This window comes from Heptranchias perlo, chromosome 12 (assembly GCF_035084215.1).
Source record: "Heptranchias perlo isolate sHepPer1 chromosome 12, sHepPer1.hap1, whole genome shotgun sequence".
NCBI lineage: Eukaryota > Metazoa > Chordata > Chondrichthyes > Hexanchiformes > Hexanchidae > Heptranchias > Heptranchias perlo.
The window spans coordinates 1,463,769-1,489,111 of record NC_090336.1 but is presented as its reverse complement, the minus strand read 5'-3'; positions in this window follow the sequence as shown (position 1 = coordinate 1,489,111).

Sequence of the window (25,343 nt, the reverse complement as noted above, 5' to 3'; positions counted from 1 at the left end):
TGGCGGAGCAGGCTCGAGGAGCCGAATGGCCTACTCCTATTTCTGTATATTTGTGAAAGATACATATGTAGAAACTGTTATGTGCAAACATGTAAACACAAAACATTCCTTTGTCTGTACATTATTGCCTGGATTTACATGCTTCAAATGCAAGCAATTGTTGAGCTACTAATACTTCCCATGGAAGCTTAAAAAATATATACGGCTAAAGAATGCTCGAAGAGGATTTTTCCCACACAAGCTCTGTCCTGCCAAGTCCCTTCATCATGTTGGAGAGGTTTGCGAAGAAGAGGTGAGGTTGAATCAAAAAGCTGAAAGTTCTCAGTGCAGCATCAGCATTAAACGGTATTGAATTCATTGCTGATGCTGCCTATTTCCACCTCTTTGTTCACTTCATACCTGGTATTTCCCATTGAAAAATGATGGAATTGCTCAGTATCCTCCTCATCCAAACCTTCAAATCTTTACTTTGCAGCATCGTCAACATTGACACCAACAACAACCTTGACTTCAACAACAGGTATCAAGTTACCAACATAAATTAATTATTTTTCCATTGATCTCATAACAAAGTCATTCCATGAAGATGCACAGGAGGCTTTAGTACGTGATAATTGGTGTTCTCCATGGAAGGTTCACAGTATCATTTAGCAATCCCAACAGTTAGATCTTTACCAGGTAGGGTAATTAACAATCTAATTACAACAATGTTGTACAACAATCATTATCTTCACAATTGGAATTTTCAAATGTAAAATGTGGTTCTTATTTAAGCCTGGAAGTTACTATATTGGCAGAAGAACTCTTACTACTTTCACATGACATTGTTCCATCAGTTATATCAGCACCATGTATTTTAAATTAGCAGTGAGATGAAAGCATACACCTGTTTTTTAATCATTCACTCAATAATATCAGCATCAGTAATTTATGGAGTTGAATTGTTTAAACTTATAGCTTCAACTCTATCTTTTCCAGTGTCAACAGCGGCTCCAACTTCAACATCAGGTATGAAATTCATCACCTAATTCCAAGAATTTGTACTCATTTATCAATCACCAAAGCTACTCGAGTTGGATAGTAGTTTTCACTCTTAAACCTTACAAATTAAAAATTCAGATTATCAGTGCAACAATATTTTAGAATTAATCTCTGATTTGATACCAGACATTTACCATTGAAAGATGTTGAAATTAGTATTCTCTTCCTTTGAGCATCTCACGCCAAGTTTCTGACCGAGATATCTTCACTGCTTTCCTCCCTCAGCCTCTGCACCCAACGACTTCTCATCCTCGGTGATTTCAACCGCCATCTCAACTCATCAAGCTCTCTCTCCTCTGAGTTCACTGTCCTCCTAACCTCCCTTAATCTCTCCACAATCCTAAACTTCAATCCCCACCACTTACACCATCTACACTTACCACAGGCAGCCTCCTATATTGGGCAAATAGCGATAACTATTTAACCTTTTCAGCACTCTGGCAAATTTGGGCGGTTCAATCCCCTGTTCTTACTGATGTGGCAACAAATTTCCTCTTTTTCCTCATATCACAGCAAGTAATCCGCAGTCACTATTGGGATGTGATTGATCCAAGTACTCAAGCCAGGGCTGCTTTCAGTTAACAGTGTGAGAGATAGTTAATAAGGACAGGTGGAAACCGAGCTTCATATTATGACACATAGCCCAGGTTTGTCTGTAGAAGAAATAAAACCAATGTCGGGGGTAGGGGGGGAGGGGGGGCGCAGATGCCAGTATCATGGATCTCACCAGTGGGACTTTTGGTTCAATATCTCATCTCCAAGACCATGGAGCTCTTATGACCATACAGCACTCTCCCCGCACTGCACAGGGAGTCCCTTCCACATGTCCAAAGTGGACATTGAGAAGAAACTGCTCGACAAGACAGCTGTTTCAGAATCAATCGAAACCTTTAAAAAGGAGCTGTATGGTAATGGCTTCTCACTAGGAGTGTGGGCAACATGATATTAACAAGATTACATTTTTGGGTGCAAAAAGGGGAAGGAAATTTGAAATCACTTCTGAGAGTTATGAAACGGTCACATTTGATGACTTGACAACTGGTATTCTGTATTCCAAGATGACGGGATGATTTTGTGCTCCCCACACTTAATACATTCAATTGTATCCTTTCCAGTATCGTCAACGACTACAACTTCAACATCAGGTATGAAATTAGCTGTGCAGTTGTGACAATACTTTCAGTATCAAAATGAACAATCAGTGCTTAACCTGCATGTTTGATGACTTGTCATTTGGTATTGTGCATTGAAAGATGATGGGATGATTTTCTATTCTGCATATTCACACCATCGACTGTGTTCTTTCCAGCACCAACATCAACTTCAACTTCAACAACAGGTAATTAGTAAACAACATTCTGTCAGCAAAGTCTTCCAAGTAACCTGGGAACCAAAATTCTCAATATGAAGAAGGAGTATTCTCTATTGACATTGTATCTCTTTTCTTTAATTTTAAACTATGTAAATTTATATTCTGCACAATTACATCATCAACTGTATCCTCTCTGGTACGAAAATCCACTACAATATCAAAACCGGGGATGAAATTAAGCACATCATTACAACAATACTATCTACTTTATCACTGAGCACAAACTTATATAAAAGCAGCACAAAAAGAGTCTTTCTGCTGTTTTGCAAATAGGCACCATTGTTTGAAATGATTGTATCACAATAATCTAGCAATTAATAAATACCATTAAACATTCTGTATAATTAGGAAATTAAATGACAAGCCACATTAACTTATGCTGCCATTATGATGATTATACATAGAATCATAGAATCATAGAAGTTTACAACATGGAAACAGGCCCTTCGGCCCAACATGTCCATGTCGCCCAGTTTATACCACTAAGCTTGTCCCAATTGCCTGCACTTGGCCCATATCCCTCTGTACCCATCTTACCCATGCAACTGTCCAAATGCTTTTTAAAAGACAAAATTGTACCTGCCTCGACTACTGCCTCTGGCAGCTCGTTCCAGACACTCACCACCCTTTGAGTGAAAAAATTGCCCCTCTGGACCCTTTTGTATCTCTCCCCTCTCACCTTATATCTATGCCCCCTCGTTATAGACTCCCCTACCTTTGGGAAAAGATTTTGACTATCGACCTTATCTATGCCCCTCATTATTTTATAGACTTCTATAAGATCACCCCAAAACCTCCTACTCTCCAGGGAAAAAAGTCTCAGCCTATCCAACCTCTCCCTATAAGTCAAACCATCAAGTCCCGGTAGCATCCTAGTAAATCTTTTCTGCACTCTTTCTAGTTTAATAATATCCCTTCCACAATAGGGTGACCAGAACTGCACACAGTATTCCAAGTGTGGCCTTACTAATGTCTTGTACAACTTCAACAAGACATCCCAACTCCTGTATTCAATGTTCTGACCAATGAAACCAAGCATGCTGAATGCCTTCTTCACCACCCTATCCACCTGTGACTCCACTTTCAAGGAGCTATGAATCTGTACTCCCAGATCTCTTTGTTCTATAACTCTCCCCAACGCCCTACCATTAACGGAGTAGGTCCTGGCCCGACTCGATCTACCAAAATGCATCACCTCACATTTATCTAAATTAAACTCCATCTGCCATTCATCGGCCCACTGGCCCAATTTATCAAGATCCCGTTGCAATCCTAGATAACCTTCTTCACTGTCCACAATGCCACCAATCTTGGTGTCATCTGCAAACTTACTAACCATGCCTCCTAAATTCTCATCCAAATCATTAATATAAATAACAAATAACAGCGGACCCAGCACCGATCCCTGAGGCACACCGCTGGTCACAGGCCTCCAGTTTGAAAAACAACCCTCGACAACCACCCTCTGTCTTCTGTTTTCTGTGTCAAGCCAATTTTGTATCCAATTGGCTACCTCACCATGGATCCCGTGAGATCTAACCTTATGTAACAACCTACCATGCGGTACCTTGTCAAAGACTTTGCTAACGTCCATGTAGACCACGTCTACAAAGTGACCAAGATGATTTCAAGGCACATATTATGAAGGGGGATTGTTCCCAAGAACAGGTCAAGTTTCGAAAGTATTTTTACTGCAAAATTAAAGACTGAATCCAGGCATCCTCGAGCTTTTTCATTTACTAACTGGTACAAATGAGCGTGAAGTAATGGAAGTATTTTCTTTGGACAATCAGTGGACAACAAGTGGACACGGTTCTCTAGCCACGAACAAGGTTCATACACTGCATTGGAATTCGGGTTGAGTGAAATGTTCAAAAGGCAGTTTAGGGAATTGAATCAATGCGTGAAATGTACATTATTCAGACTTGATAACTGTTATTCTGCATTCTATGATGATGGGATAATGGGATGGTGTGGATTCTCCACACTTACATCATTAACTGTATCCTTTCCAGGGCCAACAACAACTACAACTTTTACGAGTATAAAATTAATCACACAATTCCAACAATATCTATCAGTTTATCATTGAACACAAAGGTGTTGCACCAAAAAATAAGTCCGCAATGATCTGCTGACTGCATCACCATATGCGTGATTGACTGATGTGGAAAATGTCACCATTGGTGTATTCAAATAAGCAAGTCATATAAAAGTTCAATGTGGTCAATATATTAAGTGAAACAGGCAAAGATGTCACCGTGTTGCATTGTCTGAAGTTCAGGCACCAGTACATGGCATAACTCAGTGACTGCCTCACTTGATGGCCAATGCAGGTCCCTTCTGACATGATGAATTCTTTCTCCCTGGATCCAATTACGCAGGCGGGTGAGTGCCAGCCACCTGCTGTGCGTGTGTTCCTGCCACTCTTCTCTCCACACAAATTATCCATCCTTCTCCAAATCCAACATACCCAATGGAATGTCCATGATCAACACTGGTTGTCGGTATAAGGGTAAACAAGAGGTCATTAATGTTTCATAGAGATCAACAGTTGCTGGTGGGGAGAAAAGAATATTGATGCGTGGTGTGACCTTGCTGGGCTCATTGGCTTTTTGTTTCTGAGGAGAGCTTATGAATTGTGAGCTGATATTTCCCGCTGAAACATCACAGAGTCTATTATTATTGTTCACATAAACACCTTCAAAAGTTCACTTACTTCCTTGTGGCAGGTGGAGGCTCTGGCTCCACAAGGCTGACCAGAAGCCATCATGATCTGGCCTAAATAGTGGCTCTTCCAGCCAGCTCCCATGGAGATTACAGGGTTACACTAGATGGGCTGTAAATTGTGATCCCAAAGTGTCTTTCTGTGGACTTGACTCCTGAGATTTAGTATTGAAAGATGATGAAATTAGTTTGTATTTTCTGCACTTATACCTCCAAATACTTGCCTTCCAGCAACAAGCACCCCATTGGCGTCAACAACAGGTATGACATTAAGAATATAGATTCAGCAATATCTTCAGAACAAACATGGAATAACAAGATACGCAATCGGGACTAGATTTTCTGATTGTAATGCAGATTTCAATTCAGAATGTAGTTCAGAGGGGAAGTGAAAAAGGAAATAAGAGGGGCAAAGAGAGAGTATGAGAATAGACAGGCGGCCAACATAAAAGGGAATCCAAAAGTCTTCTGCAGGCATGTCAACAATAAATGGGTAGAAAGAGTCGGGGTGGGGCCGATTAGGGACCATGAAGGAGATCTACTCATGGAGGCAGGGTGGATGGCTGAGGTACTAAATGAGTACTTTGCATCTGTCTTTACCAAGGAAGAAGATGCTGCCACAGTCTCAGAAAAGAAAAATGTCATTGAGATATTGGATGGGATTTAAATTGATAAAGGAGAGCGTCTTGAAAGGCTATCTGTACTTAAAGTAGATAAGTCAGCCGATCCGAATGGGATGCATCCTAGGTTGCTGAGGGAAGGAAGGGTGGAAATTGCGGGGGTACTAGCCATCATCTTCCAAATATCTGTAGACGCAGAGGTGGTGCCAGAGGACTGGAGAATTGCAAATGTTACACCCTTGTTCAAAAAAGCGTGTGAGGACAATCCCAGCAACTATCGGCCAGTCAGTTTAACCTCACTTTGCTGATGATTGATGGTAGACTGTTGGGGCAGTAATTGGCCGGATTGGATTTGTCCTCCTTTTTTGTGGTCAGGACAAACCTGGGCAATTTTCCACATTATCAGATAGATGCCAGTGTTGTAGCTGTACTGGAACAGCTTGGCTAGAGGCGCGGCTAGTTCTGGAGCACAAGTCTTCAGCACTACTGCCGGGATGTTGTCGGGGCCCATCGCCTTTGCTGTATCCAGTGCACTCAGCCGTTTCTTGATATCACGTGGAGTGAATCGAATTGGCTGAAGACTGGCTTCTATGATGGTAGAGATATCAGGAGGAGGCCGAGATGGATCATCTACTTGGCACTTCTGGCTGAAGATAGTTGCGAACGCTTCAGCCTTATCTTTTGCACTCACATGCTGGACTCTGCCATCATCGAGGATGGGGATATTTACAGAGTCTCCTCGTCCCGTTAGTTGTTTAATTGTCCACCACCATTCACGACTGGATGTGGCAGGACTGCAGAGCTTTGATCTGATCCGTTGGTTGTGGAATCGCTTAGCTTGTCTATAGCATGTTGCTTCCGCTGTTTAGCATGCATGTAGTGCTGAGTTGTAGCTTCACCAGGTTGGCGCCTCATTTTGAGGTACACCTGGTGCTGCTCCTGGCATGCTCTTCTACATTGTTCATTGAACCAGGGTTGATCCCCTGGCTTGTTGGTAATGGTAGAGTGAGGAATATGCCGGGCCATGAGGTCACAGATTGTGCTGGAATACAAATCTGCTGCTGATGGCCCACAGTACCTCATGGATGCCCAGTTTTGAGCTGCTGGATCTATTCAGAATCTATCTAATTTAGCACGGAGGTAGTGCGACGCAACATCAAAATCTGCATTGTTTACTCAACCCGCTCGTGCATCTCTTCACTCCCTCCATTTGCAACAGAGTCTTCATCTACCTAGGAGCCACTCCCTGGAACTCACTCACTGAACATCTCTGTCTCTCTATCCATCTCACCTCTTTCAAGACACTGCTTCAATATCACCCATGTCGACAAGCTTTCAGTCAGTGCTCCTCAGCTCTCTTCTGTTGGTTCACTATCCATTTTTCCTCGTCTCCCTGTGATGTGACTTGGGACATTTTCACCATCAAAGGCACTATATGAATGCAAATTTCTGTTGTTCTGGAGACAAAACAGTCAGATGCTAACTGACAGTCCCCAATTCCCAACACTCCCTGCTCAAAAGAAAGTGGCATTTTTAAAGAATGAGACTTTGCCTGATTTGTAGACCCTTCAGTAGAATTAACTCACATAATGGGTCGTTCCGCAGATGCTGGACTTTTTTTCATTTTTCTGGACTGGCCAAAATTTTCTATTCTTATTTGGGACCTCGTGCATCTGTTCTCCTTTTCCACCCCATCTTGCCTTTTTTCTTGTGTGAGTTTTCCAATGTTTTATACTTTGTTAGTTATTTCCACATTCTTTTCATCTCATCTCTTTTCATTGCTTCACTCAGACGATCTCATACTTCCTTTCTGTTAATCAGTTTGTATGTCAGTCAACCCATTAACTTCCTTTGTGATTGAAGAATATCTTATATCCTTATCTGAAATCTTCAGCAGTGTGCAACTAAATACATTATTCCATGCTGACTTGCTCTCTCAAGTTGAATTCTATTAGAAAATTGCCACATTAGGTCCGTTTCCTCATTCTTAGGGACTGTAAGCAGGAGCAGGGTGTTAATCATGGTGCAAATGGACATCCACTGAATTTCCTATTCCCCAGACCCCAGTGCAATACTTCCAATCCCACTTTCTTTACAATACCCATTCTCAACCTTTAATTACTCCTTTCACTGTATCCTTGGCAGCATCTACATTGAGTTCATTGCTTATGAAGCCCATTTCCACCTGTTTGTTCACTTCATATCTCGTATTTCCCATTGAAAGATGATGGAATTGCTCAGTATCCTCCTCACCTAAACCTTCAAATCTTTACTTTGCAGCATCAACAACATTGACACCGACAACAACCTTGACTTCAACAACAGGTATCAAGTTACCAATATAAATTGAATCATTTTGCATTGATCTCACAACAAAGTCATTCTGTGAAGATACACGGGAGGTTTTAGTGCCTGATAATTGGTGCTCTCCGTGGAAGGTTCACAGTATCATTTAGTAATCCCAACAGTTATATTACCATCTGGTAGGAAGTTAACCATTTAATTCCAACCAAATGTGTCAATCATTGGCTTGAGAATTGGTATTTTGAAATGAAAGATGTTGTCATGGTTTAAGTCTGGAGGTTACTAAATTGGCAGAAGAAGTTATAATAATTCATATAACATTCTTCCAAGTGTTATTTTAGTTCAGTGTATTTTAATCAGCAGATAGAGGGATGTCAGACGTGTTTTAATTATTGATCCACGAAGAATGGCTTCATTGTTTTTTAAACTTTAATGTTCTCCAAATTTATACCTTCAACTCTATTTTTTCCAGTGTCAACAACAACTCCAACTTCACCAACAGGTATGAAATTTATCACCATTTTGTTCCTCCCAAAGTGCATCACATCACGTATATCCTCATTAAATTGCATCTGCCATGTGTCTGCCCATTTCACCAGTCTGTCTATGTCCTGCTGAAGTCTGCTACTATCCTCCTCACCATTTTCTATGTTGTCAAGTTTTGTATCATCCGCAAACTCCAAAATTGTACTCCCTATACCCAAGTCGAGGTCATTTATATTTAACAAGAAAAGCAATGTTCCTAATACTGATCCCTGGGGGAGCCAACTGCATACTTCACTGAAATCAGAATAACATCAGTTCACCAGTACTCTCCGCGTCCTCTCCCTTAGCCACTCACGTACACAAGGTACCACCGACCCTTTAATCCCATTAGCTTCTATTTTCCGAATAAGTCTGTCGTGTGGTACTTTATTAAATGCCTTTTAAAAGTCCATATATACAACATCTACTGCACTATCTTCATCAGGCCTCTCTGAAACTTCATCAAAGAACTCAATCAGGTTAGTCAGACACGATTTGTCTTGAGACACTGTTTCTGTACTCACTAGTGCGTGGCATTGGGAGTAATCCAGAGATTACCACCATTGAGGACGTGTTCTTTAATCTATTTCTTCGCTCCTGAAACTCTGCCTGTTATGTCCTCAACAATTCCTACTTATGTCATTGGTTCCATCATGGACCATGACTTCTGGCCGTTCCCCTTCCCCGCACAGAATGACTTGCACTCGTTCAGTGATATCCTTTACCCTGGCATTAGGCAGACAACACACCATTCGGGACTCATGGCTATGATTGTAGAAACACCTGTCCATCTCCCAGACTATCGAATCCCCTATCACAACTGCATTTGTAGAGAGAGAGGTGATCTCATTGAAATGTATAAAATTCTTAGAGGGTTTGACAGGGTAGATGCTGAGAGGCTATTTCCCCTTGCTGGAGGGTCTCGAACAAGGTGTCATAGTCTCAGGATAAGGGGTCAGCCATTTGGACTGAGATGAGGAGAAATTTCTTCATTCAGAAATGTCTTCAATCTTTGCAATTCTCTACCCCAGAGGGCTGTGGATGCTCAGTTATTGAGTATATTCAAGATGTGGAGATGCCGGCGATGGACTGGGGTTGACAAATGTAAGGAATCTTACAACACCAGGTTATAGTCCAACAGTTTTATTTGAAAATCACAAGCTTTCGGAGGCTTTCTCCTTCGTCAGGCGAAGTGTGGGATTCCTTGAAGGTTACCGCATTTATATTCAAGACTGTGATTGATAGATTTTTCAACACTAGATGAATCTCAGGATATGGGGACAGGGCAGGAAAGTGGAGTTGAGGTAAATGATCAGCCATGATCTTATTGAATGGAGGAGCAGGCTCGAGGAGCCGAATGGCCTACTTCTAATTCTATATATTTGTAAAAGATACATATATGGAAACTGTTATGTGCAAACATATCAAAGCAAAACATTCCTTTGTCTCCACATTATTCCCCACATTTAAATGCTTCAATTGCAAGCAACTGTTGAGCTACTAATACTTCCCATGGAAGCTTACAAAATGTATAGGGCTAAAGAATGTTCGAAGAGGATTTTTCCCACACAAGCTCTGTCCTGCCAAGTCCCTTTATCTTGTTGGAGAGGTTTGCTAAGAAGAGATGAGGGAGTATCAAAAAGCTGAAAGTTCTCAGTGCAGCATCAGCATTAAACGGTATTGAATTCATTACTTATGCTGCCTATTTCCACCTCTTTGTTCACTTCATACCTAGTATTTCCCATTGAAAATTGATGGAATTGCTCAGTATCCTCCTCATCTAAACCTTCAAATCTTTACTTTGCAGCATCGTCAACATTGACACCGACAACAACCTTGACTTCAACAACAGGTATCAAGTTACCAATATAAATTAATTATTTTTCCATTGGTCTCACAACAAAGTCATTCCATGAAGATGCACAGGAGACTTTAGTACGTGATAATTGGTGTTCTCCATGGAAGGTTCACAGTATCATTTAGTAATCCCAACAGTTATATCTTTACCAGGTAGGGTAATTAATAATCAAATTACAACAATGTTGTGCAACAATCATTATCTTCACAATTGGAATTTTCAAATGTAAAATGTGGTTCTTATTTAAGCCTGGGAGTTACTATATTGGCAGAAGAACTCTTACTACTTTCACATGACATTGTTCCATCTGTTATATCAGTACCGTGTATTTTAAAGTAGCAGTGAGATTAAAGCATACACCTGATTTTTAATCATTCACTCAATAATATCAGCATCAGTAATTTATGGAGTTGAATTGTTTAATCTTATAGCTTCAACTCTATCTTTTCCAGTGTCAACAGCGGCTCCAACTTCAACAACAGGTATGAAATTCATCACCGAATTCCAAGAATTTGTACTCATTTATCAATCACCAAAGCTACTCTATCAATGCATCAAAGTGTCTGTTGACTTCATGACAGGTATTATCCACTGAAATGGACCCCAATTGGATATTAGTTCTCACTCTTAAACCTTCCAAATAAAAAATTCAGATTATCAGTGCAACAATATTTTTGAATTAATCTCTGATTTGGTACCAGACATTTTCCATTGAAAGATGATGAAATTAGTATTCTCTTCCTTTGAGCATCTCACCATGTTCCACCTCTCTCGCCTCTCCTTTAAAATCCTCGTTCTCTACCGCCCTGCCAAGTACCATGCCAAGTTTCTGACCGAGATATCTTCACTCCTTTCCTCCCTCAGACTCTGCACCAAGCGACTTCTCATCTTCGGTGATTTCAACCTCCATCTCAACTCATCATTCTCTCTCTCCTCTGAATTCACTGTCCTCCGATCCTCGCTTAATCTCTCCACAATCCCAAACTTCAATCCCCACCACTTACGCCATCCACACTTGTCACAGGCAGCCTCCTATATCGGGAAAATAGCGTTAACCATTTAAACTATTCAGCACTCTGGCAAATTTGGGCAGTTCAATCCCCTGTACTTACCGATGTGGTGACAAATTTCCTCTTTTTCCTCATATCACAGCAAGTAATCCGCAGTCACGATTGGGATGGGATTGATCCAAGTACCGAATCCCGGGGCTGCTTTCAGTTGACAGTGTGAGAGATAGTTAACAAGTACTGGTGGAAACTGAGCTTCATATTATGACACAGATAGCCCAGGTTTGCCTGTGGAAGAAATAAAACCTGTGGGGGGAGGGGGGGCGCAGATGCCAGTATCGTGGATCTGACCAGTGGGGCTTTTGGTTCAATGTCTCATCTCCAAGACCATGGAGCTCTTATGACCATGCAGCACTCCCCCCGCACTGCACAGGGAGTCTCTTCCACACGTCCAAAGTTGACATTTAGAAGGAACTGCTCGACAAGACAGCTGTTTCAGAATCAATCGAAACCTTTAAAAAGGAGCTGCATGGTAATTCTTTCTCAGTCGGACAGTGGGCTCCATAATATTAACAAGATTACATTTTTGGGTGAAATTAGAAATCACTTCTGAGAGTTATGAAACGGACACATTTGATGCCTTGACAACTGGTATTCTGTATTCCAAGATGACGGGATGATTTTGTGCTCCCCACACTTAATACATTAAATTGTATCCTTTCCAGTATCGTCAACGACTACAACTTCAACATCAGGTATGAAATTAGCTGTGCAGTTGTGACAATACTTTCAGTATAAAAATATACAATCAGTGCTTAACCTGCATGTTTGATGACTTGACATTTGGTATTGTGCATTGAAAGATGATGGGATGATTTTCAATTCTGCACATTCACACCATCGACTGTGTTCTTTCCAGCACCAACATCAACTTCAACTTCAACAACAGGTAATTAGTAAACAACATTCTGTCAGCAAAGTCTTCCAAGTAACCCGGGAACCAAAATTCTCAATATGAAGAAGGAGTATTCTCTATTGACATTGTATCTCTTTTCTTTAATTTTAAACTATTTAAATTTATATTCTGCACAATTACATCATCAACTGTATCCTCTCTGGTACCAACATTCACTGTAATATCAAAACCGGGGATGAAATTAAGCACATCATTACAACAATACTATCTACTTTATCACTGAGCACAAACTTATATAAAAGCAGCACAAAAAGAGTCTTTCTGCTGTTTTGCAAATAGGCACCGTTGTTTGAAATGATTGAATCACAATAATCTAGCAATTAATAAGTACCATTTAATTAGGAAATTAAATGACAAGCTACATTAACTTACACTGCCATTATGATGATTATACAAAGTGACCAAGATGATTCCAAGGCACATATTATGAAGGGGGATTGTTCCCAAGAACAGGTCAACTTTCTAAATGTATTTTTCCTGCAAAATAAAAGACTGAATCCAGGCATCCTCGAGCTTTTTCATTTACTAACTGGTACAAATGAGCGTGAAGTAATGGAAGTATTTTCTTTGGACAATCAGTGGACAACAAGTGGACACGGTTCTCTAGCCACGAACAAGCTTCAAACACTGCATTGGAATTAGGGTCGAGTGAAATGTTCATAAGGCAGTTTAGGGAATAGATTTAATGCGTGAAATGTACATTATTCAGACTTGATAACTGTTATTCTGCATTCTATGATGATGGGATAATGGGATGGTGTGGATTCTCCACACTTACATCATTAACTGTATCCTTTCCAGGGCCAACAACAACTACAACTTTTACGAGTATAAAATTAATCACATAATTGCAACAGTATCTATTAGTTTATCATTGAACACAGAGGTGCTGCACCAAAAAATAAGTCCGCAATGATCTGCTGGCTGCATCACCATATGCGTGATTGACTGATTTGGAAAATGTCGCCATTAGTGTCTTGAAATAAGCAAGTCATATAAAAGTTCAACGTGGTCAATATATTAAGTGAAACAGACAGAGATGTCACCGTGTTGCATTGTCTGAAGTTCAGGCACCAGTACATGGCATAACTCAGTGACTGCCTCACTTGATGGCCAATGCAGGTCCCTTCTGACATGATTAATTCTTTCTCCCTGGATCCAATTACGCAGGCGGGTGAGTGCCAGCCACCTGCTGTGCCAGTGTTCCTGCCACTCTTCTCACCACACAAATTACCCATCCTTCTCCAAATCCAACATACCCAATGGAATCAACACTGGTTGCAGGTAAATGGGTAAACAAGAGGGCATTAATGTTTCATAGAGATCAACAGTTACTGGTGGGGAGAAAAGAATATTGATGTGTGGTGTGACCTTGCTGGGCTCATTGGATTTTTGTTTCTGAAGAGAGCTTATGAATTGTTAGCTGATATTTGCCACTGAAAGATCACACAGTGTATTACTATTGTTCACAGAAACAACTTCAAAAGTTCACTTACTTCCTTGTGGCAGCTGGAGGCTCTGGCTCCACAAGGCTGACCAGAAGCCATCATGATCTGGCCTAAATAGTGGCTCTTCCAGCCAGCTCCCATGGAGATTACACAGTTACACTAGATGGGCTGTAAATTGTGATCCCAAAGTGTCTTTCTGTGGACTTGACTCCTGAGATTTTCTATTGAATGATGATGAAATTAGTTTGTATTTTCTACACTGATACTTCCAAATACTTGCCTTCCAGCAACAAGCACCCCATTGGCGTCAACAACAGGTATGACATTAAGAATATAGATTCAGCAATATCTTCAGATCAGACATTGAATAACAAGATATGCAATCGGGACTAGATTTTCTGATTGTAATGCAGATTTCAATTCAGAATGTAGTTCAGAGTGGAAGTGAAAAAGCAAATAAGAGGGGCAAAGAGAGAGAATGAGAATAGACAGGCGGCCAACATAAAAGGGAATCCAAAAGTCTTCTCCAGGCATGTAAACAGCAAACAGGTAGAAAGAGGAGGGGTGGGGCCAATTAGGGACCATAAGGGAGATCTACTCATGGAGGCAGAGGGAATTGCTGAGGTACTAAATGAGTACTTTGCATCTGTCTTTACCAAGAAAGAAGATGCTGCCACAGTCTCAGTAAAGGAAGATGTAATTGATATACTCGATGGGATAAAAATTGATAAAGGAGAGGTACTTGAAAGGCTATCTGTACTTAAAGTAGATAAGTCAGCCGGTGCGGATGGGATACATCCTATTTTGCTGTGGGAAGTAAGGGTGGAAATTGAGGAGGTACTGGCCATAATCTTCCAAACATCCGTAGATACGGAGGTGGTGCCAGAGGACTGGAGAATTGCAAATGTTACACCCTTGTTCAAAAAAGGGTGTACGGAAAAACCCAGCAGCTATAGGCCAGTCAGTTTAACCTCAGTGGTGGGGGATCTTTTAGAAATGATAATCTGGGACAGAGGGTGGGTTGATTAGGGAAAGCTAGCACGGATTTGTTAAAGGCAAATCATGTTTAACCAACCTGATGGAGTTTTTTGATGAGGCAACAGAGAGCCTAGATGAGGGCAATGCAGTTGATGTGGTGTGTATCGACTTTCAAAAGGTGTTTGATAAAGTGCCGCTCAATAGGCTTATCATCAAAATTGTGGCCCATGGAATAAAGGGGGCAGTAGCAACATGGATACATAGTTGGCTGAGGGACAGGAAACAGTGAGTAGTGGTGAACGTTTGTTTTTCGGACTGGAGGGAGGTGTACAGTGGTGTTCCCCAGTGGTCAGTTCTAGGACCACTGCTTTTCTCGATATATATTAATGACTTGGACTTGGTGTACAGGGCACAATTTCAAAATTTGCAGATGACACATAATTTGGAAGGGTAGTAAACAGTGAGGAGGATAGTGATAGACTTCAGGAGGATATAGACAGGCTGGTGACATGGGCAGACATGTGGCAGATGAAAAATGTGAAGTGATACATTTTGGTAGGAAGAAGGAGGAGAGGCAATATAAACTGAGGGACACAACTGTAAAAGGGGTGCAGGAACAGAGAGATCTGGGAGTTTGCAGAGCTACGGGGGAGTGGGACGAGCTGGATTGCTCTTGGGCCGAATGGCCTCCTTCCGTGCTGTAACCTTTCTATGATTCTAGATGGTAACACATTAATTTTAAAGGGTTTCTATCACTGTCATCAGCAGGGCACAGACCGAAGTGTTTTCATGTTGGATTTTCAAAAGGCATTCGATAATGTGCCACATCAAAGATTGTCACACAAGATAAGGGCTCATGGAGTTGGGGGTAATATATTACTATGGATAGAGGATTGGTTAACGGACAGAAAACAGAGGGTAGGAATAAACGGATCATTTTCAGGTTGGCAGGCTGTAACCAGTGGAGGGCCACAAGAATCGGTGCTTGAGCCTCAGCTATTTACAATCTATATTAATGGCTAAGATGGAGGGACCGAGTCTGATGTATCCAAGTTTGCCAATGACACAAAGCTAGGTAGGAAAGTAAGCTGTGTGGAGGACACAAAAAGTCTGCAAAGGGATATAGACAGGTTAAGTGAGTGGGCAAGAAGGTGTCAGATGGAGTATAATGTGGGGAAATGTAAGGTTATTCACTTTGGTTGGAAGAATAGAAAAACAAAATATTTTTTAAATGGTGAGAAACTATTAAATGTTGGTGTTCAGAGAGATTTGGGTGTCCTCGTACACGAAGCACAGAAAGTTAACATGCAGGTACAGCAAGCAATTAGGAAGGCAAATGGTATGTTACCTTTATTGCCAGAGGGTTGGAGTACAAGAGTAAGGAAATCATGCTACAATTGTCTCGGGCCTTAGTGAGACCGCATCTGGAGTACTGTGTAAAGTTTTGATTACCTTATTTAAGGAAAGATATATTTGCCTTAGAGACGGTGCAACAAATGTTCACTAGATTGATTCTTGAGAGGAGGGGTTTGTCCTTCGAGGAGAGATTGAGTAGAATGGGCCTATACTCTCTGGAGTTTAGAAGAATGAGAGGTGATCTCATTGAAAGGTGTAAGATTCTGAGAGGGCTTGGCAGGGTAGATGCTGAGATGCTGTTTCCTCGGCTGGAGAGTCGAGAACTAGGGGGCATAGACTCATTTAAGACTAAAGTGAGGAGGAATTTCTTCACACAGAGGATTGTTGCTCTTGGGAATTCTCTACCCCAGAGGGCTGTGGATGATCCGTCGTTGAGTATATTCGAGGCTGAAATCGAAACATTTTTGGAATCTATGGGCATCAAGGGATATGGGGATCTGGCAGGAAAATGGAGTTGAAGTCAATGAGCAGATCTTAGAAACAATAATCACTTGGACAAGTGTGGATTAATAAGGGAGAGCCAGCATGGGTTTGTTAAAGGCAAATCGTGTTTGACGAACTTGATTGAGTTTTTTGATGAGGTAACAGAGCGGGTTGATGGGGGAAATGTGAGTCATTTGTGTATGGACTTCCAAAAGATGTTTGATAAAGTGTCATATAATAGGCTTGTCAATAAAATTGAAGCCCACGGAATAAAAGGGACATGGATACGAAATTGGCTCAGTAATAGGGAACAGAGGGTAGTGGTGAACGGCTGTTTCTCAGACTGGAGGAAGGTATGCAGTGGAGTTCCCCATTGGTCGGTATTGGGACCACTGCATTTCTTGATATATATGGGTGTACAGGGCACAATTTCAATATTTGCAGAAGACACAAAACTTGGAAGTGTAGTAAACAGCGAGGAGGACAGTGATAAACTTCAAGAGAACATAGACAGGCTGGAGGAATGGGTGGACACGTGGCAGATGAAATTTAAAGCTTGATAAGTGTGAGGTGATAAATTTTGGTACGAAGAACGAGGAGAGGCAGTATAAACTAAAGGGTACAACTCTAAAGGAACAGAGAGAGCTGGGGTATATGTACACAGGTCGTTGAAGGTTACAGGACAGGTTGAGAAAGCGGTTTAAGAAAGCATACGGGATCCTGGGCTTTATAAATAGAGGCATAGAGTACAAAAGCGAGGATGTTATGTTGAACCTTTATCAAACACTGGCTCAGCCACAGTTGGATCACTGTGTGCAATTCTGGGCACCGCACTCTAGGAAGGATGTGAAAGCCTTTGAGACGGTGCAGGGAAGATTTACCAGAATGGTTCCAGGGATGACGAATTTCAGTGATGTGGATAGATTGGAAAAGCTGGGATTGTTCTCCTTCGAGCAGAGAAGGTTGAGAGGAGAATTGATAGAGGTGTTCAAAATCATGAAGGGTCGAGACAAAGTAATGAAGAGAAACTGTTCCCACTGGTGGAAGGGTCGTGAACCAGAGGTCACAGGTTTAAGGTGATTGGCAAAAGAACCCAAGGCAACATGAGGAAAACCTTTTTTGCGCAGCGAGTGGTTAGGATCTGGAAAGCAGTGCCTGAAAGGGTGGTGGAAGCAGGGTCAAATTGTGGCTTTCAAATAGGAACTCGATTGGTAGCTGAAGGAGAAACATTTTCAGGGCTACGGGCAAAGAGCGGACGAGCTGGATTGCTCTTGCAGAGAGCCAGCGCAGGCTCGATGGACCGAATGGCCTCCTTCTGTGCCGTAACCATTCTATGATTCCATGATCTTATTGAATGGCGGAGCAGGCTCGAGGGCCTGTATGGTCTACTCCTGCTCCTATTTCTTATGTTCTTATGTTCACCTGACAACTAGCCCTTTACACTGAAAGGTGATGGAATCATCATTGAACATCCTCCATACTTAAACTTTTGCCTCTCCCACTGGTGAGAGAAAATTCATCTCAATAATGTCAAATATTCTTCCTTCATTTCACGGTCTCATTTCAAATTACGATTTGTCTTTCAGAAGAAATAGTTGGAGGCTCCCTACCAAGTAAGCAATGTTTTAATTCTTCTTCATATTAGAGCAAAAAAGGTTAAGGGGAGATTTAATAGAGGTGTTCAAAGTTACATGGGGTTTTTTTTAGAGTTGACAGGGAGAAACTGTTTCCACTAACAGGAGGGTCGGTAACCACAGGATACAGATTCAAGCTCATTGGCAAAGAAGCCAGGGGTGAGATGATGAGAAATGTTTTTACTCAGCGAGTTGTTATGATCTGGAATGCACTGCCTGAAAAGGTGGTGGAAACGGATTCAGTAGTAAAGTTCAAAAGGGAAGTGGATATATACTTAATAAGGAAACATTCGCAGGGCGACGAGGAAAGAGCAGGGGAGTGGGACTAATTGGATAGCCCTTTCAAAGAGCCGACACAGGCATGATGGGCCAGATAGCCTCCTGAGCTGTATTATTCGATGATTCTATAATGCAATGTGATAAAATGCAATTCAGATTAAGTTGCACAGTCATAGACTTTATCTCAGCTGATTCCTCAATTCCTGTAAGAACAAAAGCCCTTACACAGGATTGTTTTAACATGGCCATGTTCTCATTCATGGATCACGGGCAGACTGTCACTTTGATAAAGTGATTGTGTCACTTTGGCCGCAATTTATGTGCTTGAAATTAGCACTGGTTAGCGCTGGTTTCAAGTTTGCGCAAAAATGCATTTGAATAATGACACACAGAGAATCTTCCATGAACCAGCAGAATTGGGCAGAGTAATATGTTCTTGTGTTCATAAGAGATAAAGTTGGAGGTCTATACCTACATTGGACCCGGTCCGGGAACGCCTCGATTTTAAAATTCTCATCTTTGTTTTCAAATCCCTCCATGGCAAGTAACATTCGCTCCAGACAAGTGCCAGACAATGACCATCTCCAACAAGAGAGAGTCTAACCACTTCCCCTTGACATTCAACGGCATACCATCGCCGAATCCCCCACCATCAACATCCTTGCAGTCACCATTGAGCAGATACTTAACTGGACCAGCCACATAAATACTGTGGCTACAAGAGCAGGTCAGAGGCTGCGTATTCTGTGGTCAGTGGCTCCCCTCCTGACTCCTCAAAACCTTTCCAACATCTACAAGACACATGTCAGGAGTGTGATGGAATACTCTCCACTTGCCTGGATGAGTGCAGCTCCAACAACACTCAAGGAGGTTGACGCCATCCAGGACAAAGCAGCCCGCTTGATTGGCACCCCATCCACCACCCTAAACATTCACTCCCTTCACCACGGGCACACTGTGCCTGCAGTGTGGCTACCGCAGCAACTCGCCAAGGCTTCTTCGACAGCACCTCCCAAACCCACGACCTCTTCAACCTAGAAGGACAAGGGCAGCAGGCACATAGGAACAACACCACCTGCACGTTGCCCTCCAAGTCACACACCATCCCGATTTGGAAATATATCGCCGTTCCTTCGTCATCGCTTAGTCAAAATTCAGGAACTCCCTACCCAACAGCACTGTGGGAGAACCTTCACCAGACCGACTGCAGCGGTTCAAGAAGGCGGCTCACCACCACCTTCTCAAGGGCAATTAGGGATGGGCAATAAATGCCGGCCTCGCCAGCGACGCCCACATCCCATGAACGAATTTTAAAAATGTAATTGTTTCTTATTTTTCTTCTTTCCATTAAAATGTATTCCTTGATGTATTGAAGTGTGGTAAGCTGGTGAGGTTTTATTAATATGTCTGAAAATGGGTTTATCAGCAAAAATAAGGATTTTTAATAATGGTGTCCAATCTTCCACCTGTGAGTAACCTGATTTAAAATCACTGAAATTGACTTAAAAAACTATACTGAGCCATTTAATAGTTTCTTCGGTGCACACTCGAGAGTTTCTTAGTAAATTGAATACTTATTGACATGAAAAGCTTTGAAAATGTGCGCTCTCGTGCCTGAGCGCCGAAGAAAATGAGCGCAATTTGAAAAGCCTTCCCGAACCAGCACAATTCTCCACCCTTGATATCGTCACAATGTGGACCACAAGTTCAGTAACTCATGAAATGAATATGAATTAAGGCACAATTTAGGATTAATCAGGAACAAAAGGAATTCAATTGAAAAGAATATTAACTTGTTAACGAACATCTGAATTAAGAGCAGGCATAGGACATTCGGCCCTTCGAGCCTGCTCTGCCATTTGATTAGATGATGGCTGATCTGATTGTGACCTCAACCCTACTTTCCTGTGTTCCTACTGTAACCTTTGACTCCCTTGTTAATCAGAAATCTATCCAACTCAGCTTTAAAAATATTCAATGATCCTGCCTCCACTGCTCTCTGGGGAAGGGAGTCCCACAAACTCATGACCCTTGGAGAGAAAAAATTTCTCCGACTCTCATCTTAAATGGGAGCACCCTTATTTTTAAACTGTGGTGCCTAGTTCTAGTCTCTCCCACAAGGGGAAACATCCCCTCAGCACCAACCCCTTCAACTCCCCTCAGGATCTTATATGTTTCAATAAGATCACTTCTCATTCTTCTAAACTCCAGTGTAAACAGGCCCAACTTGTCCAACCTTTCCTCATAAGATAACCCCCTCATCCCAGGAATCAGTCGATTGAACCTTCTCTGAAACGCCTCTAAAGCAGTTTTGTCCTTTCTTAAAACAGGTGACCAAAACTGCACACAGTATTCTAGATGTGGTCTCACCAATGCCCTGTACAACTGTAGCAAAACATCTCCACTTTTATATTCCATTCCCCTTGCAATAAATGACAACATTCCATTTGCCTTCCTAATCACTTCCTGTACCTGCATACTAACTTTTTGTGATTCATGTGCTAGGACTCCCAGATTCCTCTGAACCTCAGAGTTCTGCAATCTCTCTCAATTTAACGAATATACTGCTTTTCTATTCCTCTTGCCAAAGTGGACAAGTTCACATTTTCCCACATTATGCTTCATCTGCCAAATTTTTGCCCGCTCACTTGACCGTCCTATATCCCTTTGCAGTCTCCTTATGTCCTCTTTTCAACTTACTTTCCTACCAACCTTTTTGTCATCAGCAAACTTAGCAACCATACATTCGGTCCCTTCATCCAAGTCATTAATACAGATTGTAAATAGTTGAGGCCCAAGCACTGATCCCTGTGGCACTCTACTTGTAACTTCTTGCCAACCTGAAAATGACCTATTTATGCCGACTCTCTGTTTCCTGTTAGCTAACCAATCCTTTATCCATGCTACTACGTTACCCCCTACACCATGAGCTCTTATTTTGTGTCGTAGCCTTTGATATGGCACCTTGTCAAAAGCCTTCTGGAAATCCAAGCACACCACATCCACAGGATCCCCATTATCCACGTTGCTTGTTACTTCCTCAAAGAACTCTAATAAATTAGTCAAACACGATTTCCCTTTCACAAAGTCGTGTTGACTCTGCCTGATTGCATTGAGATTTTCTAAGTGCCCTGCTATAACCTCCTTAATAATAGATTCTAGCATTTTCCTTATGACAGATGTTAAGCAAACTGGCCTGTAGTTTCCTGCTTTCTGTCTCCCTTCTTTCTTGAATAGAGGAGTTACGTTCGCTATTTTCCAATCTGATGGGACCCTTCCAGAATCGAGGGAATTTTGGAAAATTAATACCAATGCATCTACTATCTCTGCAGCCACTTCTTTTAAGACCCTGGGATGAAGTCCGTCAGGACCTGGGGACTTGTCAGGATTTAGTTCCAATATTTTTTCCAGAACCCTTTCCCTGGTGATTGTAAATCTTTTGAGTTCCTCCCTCCCTTTCACCTCTTGATTCACAATTATTTCTGGCATGTTATTTGTATCCTCTACAGTGAAGAGGGACGCAAAATATCTGTTCAATTCATCCGCCATTTCCTTATTCTCCATTATTAATTCCCCAGACTCACTCTCTGGAGGACCAACACTCACTTTACTTACACTTTTCCTTTTTAAATATCGATAGAATGTCTCATTTTCTGTTTTTATATTTCGAGCTAGCTTTCTCTCATACTCTAATTTCTCCCTCCTTATCATTCTTTTTGTCATTCTTTGCTGCTTTTTATATTCTGTACAATCTTCTGACCTGCCACTAATCTTCGCGGAATTGTGCATTTTTTCTTTCAATTTGATACAATCTTGAACTTCCTTAGTTAGCCACGGATGGTACGTCCTTCCCCCAGAGTCTTTCTTTCTCACTGGAATGTATCTTTGCTGAGTGTTATGAAATATCTCATTAAATGTCTGCCACTGCATCTCTACTCTGAGACTTACTCTTCTCTCCCTCAAACTGAATGCAAGATTCAATCATATTGTGATCTTCCAGCATCAGGAATAACTACAACTTCAACAACAGGAATGGAATTCGTACCAATGAATCATTCATAAAAATTGCACAAATTAGCCTTCAAAAGATTACTTTGCAGCCTCTGCAATAACTGTAAACCGCGGAGGTCATATTTCAGCCGACCGGACAGTGGGTCAGTTAAAAACGAGGTAACTTACCCGATCAGAACTCGACCTTTTCCTTCGGTCACTGATATTAACCTGAAGGTTTCTGGAGGTGGATGAGACACCCGCCTAAAGCAGGCACCGGCCACGTGAAATGATGCAGTAGGACCCTGATGGCATTTTAACTGGGCCCTGAGCGGGGAAGCAGCTTTCCTGCCAGACAGAAGCAAGATGGCAGCTGGCGACAAGGATCAAGAGGCCCTCCAGGTAAATCAAACAATTTCCATTGTGGGATCACAAGGAGCAAGAGTACTCCTCCAGTCCCCTTAAGGAATGTTTTGCCTTGTGCAGCCCTAGACTCACCCCTTTGGTCCCATGAGACCCTCCTGAAACCCCCATCCCACACCTGCTGGCAGATTCTCTGCATGCTCTTCCTGCCTGGAATGGGAGGAAAGTGGACCAGTGGAAATGGAATTAATGAATGCAAATGGGACTCCAATAATATTTTAACAGTAATACGTCCCTGGGCGCTTCACAGGAGCGTTATCAAACATAACTTCACACCGAGCCACGTGAGGAGATGTTAGGAAGGTGACCAAAATCTTGGACAAAGAGATGGGTTTTAAGGAGCGTCTTAATGGAGGAGACAGAGATGGAGGGGTTTATGGACAGAATTGCAGTGCTTAGTACCTAGGCAGCTGAAGGCACGGCCATCAATGGTGGAGCGATGAAAATCGGAGATGGGCTGTGTTCTTCATATCAAACAGTAGCAGAATAGAATCAGAGGGGGTCAAATAGACTTCCAATTCCACCAGCCTCCAGCTTGTTACATTGCAGCACTCTTTGTAATTCAGATTTTACTCTTTAATTCTCCTTTCATGGATCCTTTCCAGCTTTAACAGAATGAATGACAACACCAAGCGCAACAACCTGCAATTAAACAGTGGCTATCAAATTAATATAACCTCGACAATTTCTTTTTCAAACACAATTTAGGTTTCAACTCATTCATTTAAAATTAACAAGCTGTTCATATTCTGTTCTTATTCCTTCCAATTCTTTTTTTCCAGCCAGCCACGTTTATTTCAAACTACCACCTTCAACAAAAGGTAAAGTAGACATGGCTTACAATCTCATTCATGTTTGGATTAATTTATACCCGATTTGAAAGGTGGTGGGGCAGGAAGGGTACACGCGAGCCTCGAAGCAGGCGGCACACCCAGAAACAGACCTCATTCCCATAAATTTCGTCTGACTCCTGCCTGAACCCGGCCAGATCCATCACCTGGCCAGTGAGCGGGAGCAGGAATTCGGGCGGCAGGAGATCGCCATCGGGGACAGTTCCGCCGGTAACAGTCCCCAGCAGATAGGTAAGTGCAGGGGAGAAGGAAGGGGAAGCCTGGGACAACGGAGGCAATCATCAACAACAAGTGCATTAACCCAAAGTGGGAAGGCAGTTTTCTTGAAGGAACAATTTATGCATCTATCATTGGTTTTAACACAGTTTGGAGACAATCTTCTGTGTGACCAACAAGTTTCTTCACCATAGCTGTTCCTCAGGAACCATCCAGGATCTTCCACTAAGATCTTTTCCATTAGTTTTCAAAGTCTGTTTCCAAGAAAAGTAATATAGAAAAATATGAACGTACCTACCCATGATTTCATATACAGTTACACTGAATGCCGGTTGGGGGTGGGAAGGGGAGGCAGGGTGTTGGGGGGTATTGCAGGGTTTGGAGAACCGAGACAGAAAACCCCAGCCATCATGTTCCATTATTTCATACAACAGTATTGCCAATATATACCTTTTCTTTGTACAATAATAGTCAGAGAGTGTGTTCTTTGTATCATAAAGAATATCGAAGATTATCGTATTCAGTCAAAATGTTTGCCCAACTCTTCATTTTTCAAATCTGACTTCTATTTTTTTTCTCCAAATCACCAGCTTCAACTACCACTGGTAAGTTCATTAATGCTTGTTATGTTTTTCACCTCAATCTATCAAATACTGTGCTGGTTCTTTAGAGACTTCTCTATAAGTTAACGGGTCTGAATGTGAATGGTTCCTCTATACAGGTGTCCTTGCTGGATTATCATATCTCCATGAATTCGTATCCTGATTCTGCAATTTTTCATATATGAGGTGACGATGGTGAAGGACATCAGCAGGGGATGAAAATGAGAGGTGGAGAATGGGAGTTAAATCAAGAAGTGGTTGTTAGGTGGCTTCACTATTAAAGGTCTGTAGACTTCAGGAGGAAGGGAATATCCTTAGTTTTAGGATCAATAGAAAGAGTGAGCTAGAGAAGGAGGCAGTGCAATCACTGTGGATTTCAACAGAGTGAAGATGAGCAAAGAGAAATGAAATCTTATCAAAACTTTGTGGATGATCAGTAAAATCTAAGCCAACTGAACTAACTCATAATCACTTTCCTTCTCCAAGTCAACAACCACAGAGATCAGTGGATTACAAGATTTTCTAGACTGGGCCTCCATATAGGGTAGATTCTTCAGACACTCAGATGGTTTGGATATGTGCATAGACTATTAGAATCAGAGAAATTGGACGAAAAGCAGAGTCCATTCATCCAATCATTTATGCAGCGGTGA